The following is a 15,241-nucleotide window of genomic DNA, read 5'->3' as shown; positions in this document are numbered from 1 at the left end:
TGAAGACTCAATCTCTACAACTCAGCTTTGTGTCTCATGCTTCCCCTCCGTCTTCCCTCCCCCGCCCCCCAACTTGGATTTGCAGTACAGTCCTAAAAATGGTGGTATGATCTGTGTTGGTGTCACTAAGCATAACCCTAAAGTAACTTAAAAGGTAAAAGGTAATAAGGATATAAAGTCTCCCTGTTTAGGCCTCAGATGAGCAAGAGTCCTTCCATGTTTAAACTTTAATAGACCTAAAAGGCCTGGTGTAACAGCCGTTATCAGTTGCAACAGTTCTAATTGGTCTAAAGCAGAAATAATGAGGCCTGTGCACCTTTAGCAGAAGGACAAGATAACTTGCAGAAGGAAAACTTACTAACGAGCTGCCGCAGCCAAGTTTACTTAATGCACTTGCGCTTACGTAACTGCTACAGGGGGGAGAAAGAAGTGTGTGAGAAAAGAATGCTGCAGCCGGACAGAAGAGGGAGGGGAAACGGGGGCTTGCTAGTCAGCAAGAAAAGTTCTCCTGGATATAAAGGAACAGACTGCTTGTTTTAGCTGTGCTGGATTTGAGGCATGTCAAGTCTCCCAGCACCCCTTTGAGATCTCAAATAAACTCTGCTTGCTTCTCCCCCTGGTGTGTTTACTGGCGCTAAAGCACTCCGGGCATGAATCACTGTTGTTGGCCTTGGGCACCTCCGGTGTCTGCAACAATCTGTGCTGTTTTATTACGACCCAATCCTGAACTCCTAACTGAGAGAACTCCCGTTGCCTTTGTCATATTTCACTGAAATATGTTCATTAGGTGAGGCAAACAGTTTAAAGCCGTAGGACAGAAAGGTAGTGGGTGAAACTCTTATGGAGTTGTACTGGTTTGAGAACTTGATCCACTATTTTAAACTGCTAAAGAAAAACAACTGCACTCAGCTTGCAGTAGTTGGGGGCCTGCTTCTCATGTTGTTCTCATCCAGCAACTGAGAATTCCTGTAGAGAACTGATGTGTCATAGCTATAAAGCTCCCAGGATCAGATTCCTTACACTTCATTGCTATCCAACATAGTGTTCTCAAACATAAGCCAATTCACATTAATAGAACACTTTCATGTGATCCCAGGGGAAAGAGGTTCCATACACAAACAAGAAGAAAAGCAATACGGAGGGTTATAAAATCAGGGACAGAGTGGTACATTGTTGTTGTTGCTTTTTTAATTCTAGGAGGAAAGCTGGGTAAGTAAATCACAAATCGTATTTTTTATTAATCCTTTTAATAATGTACAGATTGGAAACTACTAATTGGAATTTTAGGCATTACAAAAAGTCCAAGGAAAGATTTCTGGAGGAAAGATTTTTGCTTACAAGCAAAATTAAAGGCTCATTTTGATGCTCTATGATTTCATAATCTTTTGCATAACTTGTTTTACAATCCACTTAACCTCCAAAGTTGTGTGTGTCTGTGTGTGTGTGTATGCACAGTAGGGGCAGGAAGTTTTTTTTATTTCAATTTTTCTACTGTTAGGAGGCTAATCACAAACTATGTCCAAAACCAGGTTTTTGAAAACATGATAAAACATTTGAAGGGAATAGCTACTTACAAATGTTGGAGTTTAATCATGTCTATCTTCCACCAATGTGCTTTTTTCTTTTAAGATCCCAGGACAAGCTCTAGGACTTATTTGAGAAAGTGCTGCTTGTTGTCTTTAAATTGCTGTGGTCTAATGATAAGAACTTGTTTTCCGTGCAGTATTTCAGTGATAACATTAGCTGCCTATTCATTCAAAACTGATGTTATGCAAATTGTAAATCCATATTCTTAATGACAAGTGGCAATAAAATTTTGTCTTTTCATGCATGAATGAGACTCCCATCGGCTTTAAAACATAAACTCTGGACACATCAATGGAAAATTGTGACTCTTGGGGAGCTGAATCCTTTCACATATCCCTAGTCAGTTGGACTTCTAGCCTTTTATTTTAAGGGTATTGATCAGGGTAATACAGTATTGATCAGGGTAATACAGTCTTCCACTAGTTAGAGATACATTAGAATTAAATTTTTTGTATTGCTATTTTGATCAATGGCATTATATTGATTTATATTTTCCATGTGTAAACCACTGATGCTTATAAGAATGACACTTTTAGAATAAACATTAAACTGCCACTATCATGGAAACTAATTTACAGTAAATCTACCCTCAAATAGGTAGTTTCATGACTTGCCTTAGACAGATGAATGAGGCATAGAACTGTCAGATATAAACTGACAATGTTTCTGGTCCTCCTATAGGCAGAGTCTGTTTGTGGTATGAAGGAGGTATGACCTACACAGTGTTTGTATATAGGAAGAAAACTGGCTGTTCTAGAGCTTGGTCTTGCTCTCCTTGCCCCAGTTGTTGAGAATCAGGACTTAGGAGAAAATCATGTTCTCTTTGCGTAGCCTGAGTAAGTGAGCTAGAGCCATATAGGAGTTAAGATAAGCCTTTTCCCTCCCCTAAAGCCATGGGGTGGCAGCAGAATCTACTTCTGCAGCATCAAAGCTGAAATAGGTAACAGAGCAGTTATATCCCACAACCCTATCCCCCAATACACACACTTTTAGAGGGAGGAGATGAAGGGAGAAGAAATGTGGAAAGGCAGACAAGTCAGCCTTCAAGTCAGCGGGACTGCTATGGGTACCTGCATGGCCCCACAACATTTTTATGGCTGACTTAGAACAAAGTCAGACAGCTGGCTGGTGAATCCACGTAGGGACCATGGATGGTGGATTCATGATTATGCTTTACTCATCCTGTGTCCAAAAACCCCTCTATACTAGCTCTTGTTTTGATCTTACCTATACTCCCTAAAGACGAAATGCACCAGGTCTGCTGAATTCAGACCCTTCATATATATTAAATGGACTGGTGTATTTTTCCTTTAAGATCTAATCCTGACACTAAAGATCTACTCTCCTACCAGCAATAGCAAGGGAAAAGCCTGTGCATACCTGCAGTGACCTTTCACTTGATATTTAATTATTCACGTCCATGCATGCTTCCTTCTTAAAAACAGATCTGTAATGATGGCTGGCTTGGGTGATATAGGGAGTTCTGAATCACTTTCCATAATTCTCTAGTCACTCTTCCCAGATGTAGGGCTGGGACGAAGCGTTTAAGAGGAGGGATATTTTTAAAGCTACCTTTTAAAGAGTATTTGTAATTTTAGTTTTTGGATTTGACTTCTAGCATTTGGCAGATTATCTTTAAAAATAAAATTATATGCCGTAAATCCAACATGTCAAAGCAAAAATTACACCCCCTCAAAAAAAGTCTCTGCTTTGTTCTAGGAGATGTTGCAATTGCCTGTTTGCTACCATAGAGATGGAAGAACTTGTTTTGCCAAATGTTTGTCAGAAGTTATGTTTAAAATTCCTAATGCTAACTTTGCATTCAAGTAGGCAGCCTTTACTCTGTTTCAAAAAGAGAACACAAGAGGAGTTGAAAATGTTAAAAAAAAGGATGCACTGTTTTTAATCTTGTGCTAGAGAGGTTAGTCTGTTCTAACATGTGTTATTGACTATTATATGCAGCTCCCACTTAGGTAGGTCTCTTCAGGGAGATGATCTGTCTGTCTTTGACAAGACTTATACCAGAGTATTATATAAATGTTATCAGTAACAGTGTTGAAAAATTACATAGCAGAGGCTCTACCTACTGTAACATAACCAAAAACGCAGCAGTCACTATAGTTCATGCTCTCCTCAACTGTCAAAATCCCATATGTCCCCTCAGTCTGGAGTGGCTCAAAAATGTAGGTGCCAGCTTCAGGGCAGACTGTTACAAACCAGGGCACAAATCCCCAACTGGTTGTGTGTTCTATAATCAGATTTCACCAACCAATTACAAAATGTGAACTCATCAAGCACCATAAGAGCCTTACCATGGAATCACAGACAGTCTCCTTCGGCACTATGGTCCATCTTGCCAGTCAGGCAAACTTGCCTTTGTGATAGATGGTCCTTACACCAAAAATCACAATATTCAGGTTAGTCCCAGTCCCAGAGGACCAGTCACTTACCCCATGTCAATTGCACCTCAGATCACACACCAAAGACAACACTTGTAGCCAATCCTGTAATCAACTAAAGATTTATTAACTAAGAAAAGGAAACACATTATTTACAAAGTTAAAGCAGGTTAACATACACACACAAATGAGTTAGGTTTTGGAACCTAATGCTGTAGTAGAAGCTTCTTTAGAGCTAAGCAGTTTCAGAGTCTTTCCTTATGCTTAGAAATATTTCCCTCTTCAAATTCCAAGCAGCATAGTGATGGCAATTTCTTCTTGGCAGGGATTTTTATTCCCTTCCCCCAGAGTTCAAGATGTGATGGGGACAAGTGTTTGTGCGTGTCCCCTCTTCATGGGTGTAGGGTAAACAATCAACAAAACTTATGTACCAGAGGGGTAGCTGTGTTAGTCTGGATCTGTAAAAGCAGCAAAGAGTCCTGTGGCACCTTATAGACTAACAAACATTTTGGAGCATGAGCTTTCGTGAGTAAATACCCACTTCATCGGATGCATGCAGTTTTGTAGACAAAACATATGTCTACACTGGAATTAAAAACCTGTGGCTGGCTGACTGAGTTAGCTGGTGTGGGCCAGCCGTGGGTCTTTAAGTGCAGTGTAGACATTCCCAAAGTCTTTTGTCCAGAGATGTTCCACAAAGGTTCATCTAGTGTCTACAGGTCTTCTTTTGTTGGCCAGGTCCGGACACCTCTTGTGGTAAACTAGTATTTTACACTTGGAAATGTTTCTCTCCTGACTGCTAGCTTCATAGCAAACACTTAAATATTGCCTGATAACTTGGGCTATTATAATTGAGATTAATGCATGCAGCAATTCACAAGCATTTCATGAAGTCCAAACAGTAAACACATTTCTCTGAATCTAGTACCTATTTTAACAAGATTAACACACAGGTGAGCCATATAGGTTTCCAGCTATGCATTTGTCAGTGTTCAGAGTGGCCTAGGCATGAGGTAGCACCTGGTCTGCCAGCATCAAACCCTCCCAGTTCTGAATGGACAGAGTGAGGGCAGGAAGCTTGACCAGATAACTGAGATGCCAGAGATCCATGAGAAATCCTGGCTGTGTTGACCCCAAGCCAGGCACTCTCTCCTTTTGCATTCTATCCCTGTATCCCCCAACCCTTCCAACAGGTGGCAGTAACATACCAATGACATTCATGGTAGAAGTGGTCAACAAATGGAAAACATCCAAGGTGGTTTGTGGTTTCACAGAACTCCAAGTGCACCCATTATTTATTTAGTGATTTTGTTTCAGTGACTTTTTATTGAAAAATGATTATCAATATTTTGTTTACTAAAAATCCAGTTTTAAGTCAATGAAAAATTTCAGTATTTTGATAAAAATGACAAAGCACAAAGCAAAAACTTCCATGAAAATTTTAATCTAAAAAGCCATTTTTGATTAAAAACTTAGTTTAAAAAAAACTAGTTTATTTGTTAATAAAGCCAACCCCCAGGAAAAGAGTGAGCTTGGACTTTAGTTTGAGCACTGTCCTGTAGAGCAGGTTGGGAAGGGCACCTGTTCACAACTAGTCAAACAACTTTCCTGCAGATAAAAATAAATGACCTAATTGCTCAGAATACAGTCTCTCCCCCACAAACAGCCCCACTGAATGGGTCTTGCTTATGCAAAAACTACAGATTCTGTGTTAGCAGATTGTGGAGCCTGTAGCACTGGTGAGCAGGAGACACGTAACGGAAGAGAAGGCTGCACAGAGCAACAGTAGCTTGGAGATCTCTCAGGAACCAATGAGGTATGAGTTTTCCTGTGAAAAGGTAAAGCTGTAGAACCTACTCTAAACTAAAGCAGGTGGTTATCTAGATCCACTTGAGATTTCATTCACCTTGGTGAGAGGAGAGATGCAGGAGCTTCTGAGAAGTGTAGGATGGGGAAGTGCCTGTGGGTCTCTGAGCTGGCTCTTTTCCAAAATCATTACAGACTACACAGAGTCTCAGATGCTTTTGTGTCAATAGCAAAAACTAGTGGTTGCAGACAATTGACTCTCTCAAGCTTCAGCTCAGCACTTACTTCCTCTACCTGTGGGGAAAAGTTTCTGGCTTTTGGTTCATTCAAAAGGACCTTTCCTAACCTGCACTGGTTATTTTCTAGAAGAGTGACCTTTAATTTCTGTGATTGCCAGAGCCTATATCAGTATTCCAGTAAAAGCAGCAAAGAGTCCTGTGGCACCTTGTAGACTAACAGACGTATTGGAGCATGAGCTTTCGTAGGCGTTCAGGTCATTTTTTGTTCTGCAGTGATTGTTGCCAGTGGGATTGTGTTTACATGAGCTCCCTAGCTCTGCATAGTAGGGTTCACAAACAAGTGGTAATCTTCTGAAGATTACACTTCAATGCACTGATTTCACCTTGACCCAGTACTATAAATTTCAGAGATTAATTAAGAGTCTGATTCTGCTCTCACTTATATCAGTGTAAATCAGCAGTAACTCTGTTTACTTCAAAGGAATTACATTGGTGTTAGGTAAGAGTGAGAACAGAATGAAGCAGGCTCATAGATTATCTTAATGTTATTTTGACAAATTAGTTTTAAGTACCAGTTTCTAAATACTGCATGACAGAACAAAGCTTGTTTTTTTTTTTCACTTTTATGTACTATACATCATTAAAAGCACTTGAAACAGGGTATCAAGAAAATGGTTGATCACAATACATTTCCAGAAGGCATTGCTCAACAAGTTTGATAAATTATGTAAGGATATATTCTTTGCTTAGTTAAATTGATCATAACATGCAGGTTAGGACTTGGCAAATATTTTACTTTACAGATTTCACAGCAGGCATATGACTCAACTAACACTTTTAGTTCCAGGTCAGCCACAAGACACCAAAGATCCAATTCTTCGAGTCTTTGCAAAGGAGTTGGGGTTGGTTTTGTTTCATATTTAAAGCAGTAACATGCTGCTGGGATCAGGACCGGCGCCAGGGTTTCTGGTGCCCTAGGCGCCAGGCCATTTCGCCGCCCCGCACGCATCTCGCGGCTCCGGTGGAGCTGCCACAGGACCAGCGGACCGTCCACAGAAATGCCTGCAGGAGGTCCACCAGAGCCGCGAGACCAGTAGACTCTCCACAGGTACGACTGCGGCAGCTCCACCGGAGCCGCCTGCCACCCCCCCAGCAAAATGGCACCCCCCCATAATGCTGGTGCCCTAGGCGACTGCCTAAGTCGCCTAAATGAAAATACTGGCCCTGGCTGGGATCTTTGCACAGGGGCTTCAAAGCACTCCTGACAAAAATTCTGACTTCTAATGGAAGGGAAGCTTAGGATGATTTCACTGCCTCTGAAATTTGCCTCCCTGAATATTTCTAAATCAGGAATGGGTTGTCAAACTGTCATCTGCAGGATATGTTGGTTCATGGAGGGCTTCCTGGATACATGGTGCTGGCTGTCTTATTTCTAGCTGCTAAATCACATTAAAAGACAGCTAAAATGAATTAAATATTTTCCTATTATTACTTTTCCATGTAAGCAGTTGTTGTAGCTGCCACACAGATGTCGTGGAAGGCATGCGGTCAATATAATAGCAAGTAAAAGGGCAGGACCATGAGATGTCATCAGCTATCCCTCTATACGAGGATGATTTCTGCCAGGGGAAAAAAAATCACTGGTGGGCCTTAAGATGGCTGAGGTGTCCACATACGTGACAGGTGGTTGCTTGGAGAGAGCACAACTGCTGGCCGGGATGCTGTACCCATTCCTTCCTCCTCTGCCATTTCTCAGCCTCTTGAGCAGTGTTTCTCAAACTTTTGTACTGGTGATCCCTTTCACACAGCAAACCAATGAGTGTGACCCCCCGCCCCACACACACCCTTATAAATTAAAAACACTTGTTTTGTATTTAACCCTATTATAAATGCTGGAGGCAAAGCGGGGTTTAGGGATGGAGGCTAACAGCTCATGACCCCCCATGTAATAACCTTGTGACCCCTGAGGGGTCACAACCCCCAATATGAGAACTCCTGCTCTTGAGCAAGGCAGTTCTCTTCAAAATGAACTGAGGCTTGATGTAGATGTTATGCCATTGCAGTCTATTTGCCAGCCAGCTGACCTCTTCCCAACGTTGGGTGTCCTTGTAGCATTTCCTCTGTCCGCCATGGGGTCCTCTTACCATGATTAAGTTGAGAAAAGAGGACTTGCTTCAGAAGACAAGTGTCAGCCATCTGCACACAATGACCAGCCCAACTAAGTTGAATATTTCATAATCTTTGCCTCAACACGTGTGATGTTAGCTGCAGAAAGAGCACTGGCATTGGTGTGACAATCTTCTGATGTGATACGGAGAATCTTCCGAAGGCTGGTTGTTCCACTCCAGATGCTTTAAATGGCTTCAATATGTCATCCATGTCTCGCACCCATAAAAAAGAGTGAGGATGACTAGTGCATTGTAAACCAGAATGTTAGTTTCCATCCACAGATCTCTATCAATAAAGACATGATGGATCAACTTTTTGAAGGTTACACTGACTCAATGGATCCTATGTTCAATTTCGCCATCAAGATTGGCTTTTTGGGAGAGGTGTCTACCATGGTAAGGGAAATGCTCAACATTTTCCAGGGGTTCACCAACAATGACAATTGGTGGGACAAGGGGGGCAACTTGTGCTGGGGCTGGCTGGTAGAGCACCTTAGTCATCTCAATGGTGAGGGAAAGGCTCAGGGTATGGTAAGCACATGAGAAGAGATCTAGGGTGGACTGCAAGTCAGCCTCGGTGTGCATGAAGATAGCACAGTTGTCGGCATACTGAAGATTGATAACAGTTCTGGTGACTTTAGTTTTAGAATGAAGACGCCACAGATTGAAGAGCTGGCTTTCCATGCCATACTCAATCCCAGTTCCAGAGGAAAGGCAGTCATAAATAAGAATCAAGATTACTGCAAGATATATGGAAAAAAGGATTGGGGCAATAATGCATCCCTCCTTAACCAGTATAGATGATGCATGGGTCTATCTCCAACTCATTACAGAGGACAGTGGTGGTCATCTCATCATGAAGTAGCCTGAGAACACAAATTAACTTTAATGGACAACCAAACTTAGACAGCATCTTCCATAATGCTTCAGGATTGATGGATTCAAAAGCCTTAGTTAGGTCAAGAAATGCCATAGACCATGGCTGGTGGTGTTCTCTACACTTTTCTTGGATCTGTCATGCAACAAAAATCATATTGGTGATACCCCAAGATAGTCTGAAAACACATGAGACAGTCTCTGAAAAAGTTTGAGGACACTTCTACTAAATCACCCCTCTGGTTTCTATTTTTACGAAATGACTGGCATTTCAAAATATTCCCTGAGGGAGGATAATTCCAGACCCCTTCTAAGCTCTTTGTCTCCACCCATTTCAAATTCTACACTGTGCTAGCAAAAATAGGTTTCTAGGAGTAAATTTCTAGCATATGCACTTCATAAAATTTTGGTGAAAGAGTGCTACCTCCTTCCTTGGTCACAAGAGCATTTTTGATTTAAAAGTATGTGAGTGTGTTGGAGGGGGGAAAGTAAATAGATTTCTTCACATCTTTGCCATAGAGGTTGGGGAGGATGTGGCTGATTCACCTTGTGCTTCAAACATTCCAGTGGTGTAACATTTGTTACCAGATTTGCCTGATTTGCTACCAGATTTGGGATATGCTCATTTATTCAGGTTACTCTTTGGGGTGTGGGGGTTCTGTAATTCTATCAATGTACTGTTTGTGTCACTTGTGTTTTCATACGGAGTTCTTCTTCTCCCTTCTGCAAGTCCCCTCCCAGTGGAGCTATTCTGCAGGACGTAGGTTCCCTATGGCTGGGTTTCTCCAACCCCAGAACCGGATGAACACCCACACATAAATTAACAGAGCAAGTCTGAGTGGACTAGGTCAATCAGCACTGTCAAGCTGACCCCTCATGTGTCTTTGGACTCACTGGACTGGATAAAGCAGGACTTTCAAGCTGCCTCTCCTTATATGCCCCTGGGCTCCATGGACTGGGTCACATAGCACTTTCAAGCTATCACCCTTACCCAGATTCAGCATGTCCCTATCCCCACTCTCACATCACAATCGTACTGGCATTTATTCTTAAGGTGAAAGCATTATATAGAAAACATATAAAAACAATGCAAGTTCCTATCTGCTTGCTAAAAGCTTCCCAAAGGTCATCCACCAGTCTTATGGGGCCTCTGTAGGCCAAAGTCCTTCCAATCCTTTTCAGGAACGACTGAGGCCCCTCTTAGACAGAACATCCTGGTGGTTGGTTGAATCAGAAAGAAGGCCCGGAGTCTATTTAAATTTAGGCTATTTATCCAAAAGTCCTCCCTTTGTTTGGTCTCTGGATAATCCAGTTTGAACCAGTATATGCAAGCCTCTCAAAGTGGTGGTACCTCTCTGGAGCTGTTACAACCTGAGTGAATTTTCCTAATCACTCCCAACTGTTCTTAGTTCCTGGAGGGCTGAGGTCACCCTCCCCCATGGAATTACAGACAATCGCTGGCCTACAGTGACACATACATTTAATACAGTAAAATGTCTCCAAGATATTGCAGGAAATTGCCATATCTGTCACAGTGGATTTTTTTATGTACCTTTTAGTAAATTTGTGTTATTTTACCTGCAAGATAGATACACACACCCCTAAAATTATGGTGACTTCACAGTGTGCCAACCTATCTATTGCACAACATTTTCTGAAGCATTATCCCAAATTAATGTAATTGGCATGTTATCCCACTCTTGTCATCATTGGTTTTAAAAAATGGCTTCTGGTTAATATATTCTAGAGTGAAATAGTTTGTGCTGCCATTATATAAAATATTTGAGAAACTAAAATGATAGCAATTACCTTTACTTGCTATTGAAACAAGTTGTTTGTGAAACATCCAGACTATTACTCATAGTTTCCATGCAATTCCTAACTGAAAATGGGAAGATTACACACAACCATTTTCTTTATGAAAAAGAGCTGCTGTTAACCACAAGTCTGGAGTATTACACAGTTTTACTAAATCCAGAAGAAAAACTCCCCATATTGTGGCTTTTTACATTCATGGTTGGTGTAAAACATTTTCTTTCCATTTCTTTTGCAGGAGCTCGATCCATTCTGCCATTTACATGGCAAGAGTATTCAGGGAAGGTAGGCATCAGGCTATTTTCACCAGTGATGACACTTCATATTCTAATCAAATTAGCTTCAAAATGTGTTTAATTGTAGTCTGTAATATACCCTTTACAAGTAGAATTACCAGTCCAAAGCCAATATTCTAATCACAGCAACATTAGACATTTTTTATTAATATAAAGAAGATGGCAATAGTTTCTGAAAGTGGTACTAAGCCTTGCAGTAAAGCATGAGGTTTCTTCAGTGTACCCTACAATCCCGCTATATTTGGCAAGTTATAGCCTCATATTTTAGATTAAATATTTCATCCTATCCATAAAGCCCCCAGATATTTCTAAGAGCAATATTATTCCTTTTCATATTTATTAACTTCACTAATTAAGTCTTGAAAGAGTTTCCTCATGCACATAATAAGTCCTGATTCATCTCTCACTTACACTAGTTTTATATTTGCCCTCTGTTTCTGTTTCTGCACCTCTCTTCTTTTCTAAGTTTCTCTCCTTTTTCTTTTTGCTTCTCTCTTTTCCTCCCCACCCACATCTCTGTCTTTCCTTTCCTGCCTCAATTCTACCTACCACGGGCGTCTGCCCTCCTCTTTCCCCTGTCTGCTAAAATGGCCAGCAATTAAATAGTTAATATAGCATTTTAAAGGAACTTCATTAGACTTCAGAGTCAATGCCCCATTGAGATTAATGGGTGTGGGGAAGTCCACACCTCAAAGAGCAATTGTTCCAGCCTGTTTGCAGGCTCAGGAAAAAATATTGCAGCTATTTATTCTTCATATTTTGAAGGTTTTGATTCCAACCTTTCACTCAACTTTACTGTTATCGCTTAAAAAACTTAAATCCAGTACATACAACTAAACGTTGCCCCAAACTTTTGCTGAATAAGGTTTCCAGTCTCTGGAGCATTCTCCCCAAAGCAAACATAAATTTGAGTTACAGCATGGCTAAGCTCAGGACCAATGTGTGTACTAACCATAGTGAAATCCTTATGGAAAAATACAACTTCAAAGGAGAGTGAGCTTCTGACACTGGATACTTTCTCACTGCGCAGCAGTTTGTTTATATTACTGGAAAATGATAACATAAATATAAATAGTACCAGACCCAGGGGGCAAGGTAATGTGCTATGAGTTTAAATCTGTCATTAGGATAAGCTGATTAGGTCTTTTGTCTGTCTAAACGATGAAGACTTGTGCCATCTGTGACAACAGTGACTGGCTTAGTTACTTATCCTCAACAACTACAGTGGGACTTGGGGCCACTATCCATTACCATGTGATTAGATCACCTTTTTTAAAAAAGCCACCACCATGTGAACAATGCTTCATTTTAGGAAGTGATAATATGTTTAGCAACGTCTTGTTCACTAACAATTACTTCAGGTTTTCTGTTTAAGTGATATTTTCTTAATATTTTGAATTCACCTAGTACCTGCTTGCTTATATTTAGTTGCACCATCAAGACAAAATCTAGGTGCATAATTTGCACATTAGCTTTAAACACTAATGTTATGTAACAATATTTATACTGAGGACACACCAACAGTATTAATCAATTGTTTTCCACGTGAAATAAGATAATTAAAAGTGGCTTTATGCCAGCCACTTCTCTCCCTCCCTTCTTTCTCTGTACTGCATAATGGCCTCTGTGTGATGTTGCTGTGGTCAGGCTCTTCTTCCTGGCTTGCTCTTAAGAGCCATCCCAAGCAGTCTATTTAGCTCCTGCAGCCTTAAAATGTGAAGGGGACTCTGAAGGACTGATACAATGTGGCCACTTTCGGAAGACCACTGCTACAGGACTTGGTCTGCTCTCCCAAGATGACTACCTTGGATGGAGTCAGTAGCAGTTTTCCCTCTGCAATAATATTCAGGGGTCAGGGAGTTAGCCAAGTTCCTGACTTGTATCCTTGTGTGCTGTGTAACCTTGGACAAGTCACTTAACTTCTCTGTGCATCAATTCCCCTCTTTGTAATTCAGTGGAGATCCTGGTGTGAAAGATGTTATTATTAGTGCTAAGTACAGTCAAACCCCGTGTAAGCCCGCCGGTTCGGGCCTCGTCCCCCTCAGGTGCGGTGGGGAGCCAGGGCGCCTCCTTCTAGGCAGCGGGACGGGTTCCACGCCAGTCCTGTACTCGAGGGTCAAGCAAATAAGGTCTATGGGCCCTGGCCCTTAGGCCAGGCGGGGCAACAAACAGTTCAGGCTCAGCTCCTGGTCACAGGGCTGAGCAAACAAAGTCCAAAGGCCCTGGCCCTTAGACAGGGCAGGGCACCAAACAGTTCAGGCTCTGGCCCTTTGGGGCAGGGCAGAGCAGAGCAGTAGCAAAGTCTAGGGGCCCTGGCCCTCAGGCAGGGCGGGGCACCAAACAGTTCAGGCTCTGGCCCTTTGGGGCAGGGTAGAGCGGTAGCAAAGTCTAGAGGCCCTGGCTCTTAGACAGGGCAGGGCACCAAACAAACTGTAGCACAGCTCAAGGGTTCTGGGTGAAGGGGGAATTCTGCCACCCGGTTACGGGTGGCAGGGGGAACGCAGGCCCACCCACTCCTCTGCGTTCCAGCCCGGGGCCCTGGTAGCGGCGGTCACCGCTAAGGCGGTCAGTGGGATCCGGACCGAAACACCTGACAGGGTGATCAGTAGGGCTCCCAACCAAAACACACTGACAGGGTGGTCAGTGGGATCCTGGCCGATACACACCGGCCATAGGCTCGGGGGCCTTCTGCGCCCGGACTGTCGTCAGCCGCCCCCGAGCTACTTCCAACTTCCCCTCTGGTCACCCGGTACCGCTCCTCTCACGTTGTCCAGTGGGTCCCAGAACCATAGGTTCCTCGGAAACTGGAGGAGAGCACTCTGGCGGCTCTCCGGCCAGCGGGCGCAGGTAGTTCACGGCTGAGGGTCCTCAGATACCCAGCACAGGGCAGTCCGGCAGACGCTCTCTGGCATACTGGCCGGGTAAGGTCCGGCCAGCGCTCCTCTGGATACTTGGCCCGAGGTAGGTCCAGCCAGCACTCCTCTGGATAGTGAGCACAAGGCAAGCTGGGCCGAGCAGAAGCTTGGACCTCCACATCTGTACTCTTCAGCATCCTGCACTCAATTGAGCTCGGGGCCCTGGCTTTTATACTTCCTGTCCCGCCCCTTGACTTCCAGGGGGCGGGAACAGGCGGTACTGGCTCCGCCCACGGAGGTGCCTGCTCTGGCTCTTCCCCCTCAGGTGCGGCGGGGAGCCAGGGCGCCTCCTTACACCCCGCCATAACACGCCCACCATAACGCGAAATCGCATATAACGCAATCACAGGTTGGCTCCCTTTAAGGTACAGTATAATACAGTATGATACTGTACCAATGGTCCCCAACACCATGGCAGGGGAGAGAAGCTGCAGCGTGCACCTGCTGGGGACAGAGAATTCCGAGGCTGCTGGCGCCGGTGCTCTCTGTCCCCAGCAGGGGGGAGCTGCGACTTCTCTTGAAGCAGGAGAGAAGCCACAGCCCCACGCCTGCTGGGAACAGAAAGCACCGGCGCCCGCAGCCCCAGAGTTCTCTGTCCCTGGCAGGCGGGGAGCCACCCTCCTCTTGAAGCGGGAGAGAAGCCGCGGCCCCGCACCTGCCAGGGACAGTCAGCACCGGCGCTCGCAGCCCCGGAGTTCTCTGTCCTGGGCAGACGGGGGCCCACAGCTCCTCTCCCCTGCTGGGAACTAGGCACCAGGGGCACTAGGCGGTGCACCTCAATGCACCGCTTTGGGGACCACCTGACTGATTTGTAACCCCGCTATATCGCGACCCCGCATTTAGTGCGTTGGAATTTTTTGGACCACAAAAGTCACATTATAGTGGGGTTTCACTGTATAATTATTGTGAAATATGCACTTTTTCATAGTGGGGAAGGTTAAAAAACTCTGTTGCAGATAACTGCCAAGCTTCAGTTCATAGAATATTGTTCCAGCTGAGTTTAACATCAGTGTGAAAGTTGAGTCTTTAGAATCATCTCAAGATGAAGATCATGACGATGAGTAGATTACCCCATTTGAATTACTGGCTCAGCTGTGACAGGTCTGGTGGTCATTCTGTTGAGCTATTGTTTGCATTGGA

Source organism: Chelonoidis abingdonii, chromosome 15 (assembly GCF_003597395.2).
Source record: "Chelonoidis abingdonii isolate Lonesome George chromosome 15, CheloAbing_2.0, whole genome shotgun sequence".
Taxonomy (NCBI): domain Eukaryota; kingdom Metazoa; phylum Chordata; order Testudines; family Testudinidae; genus Chelonoidis; species Chelonoidis abingdonii.
Note: the sequence above shows the minus strand (reverse complement) of the source record.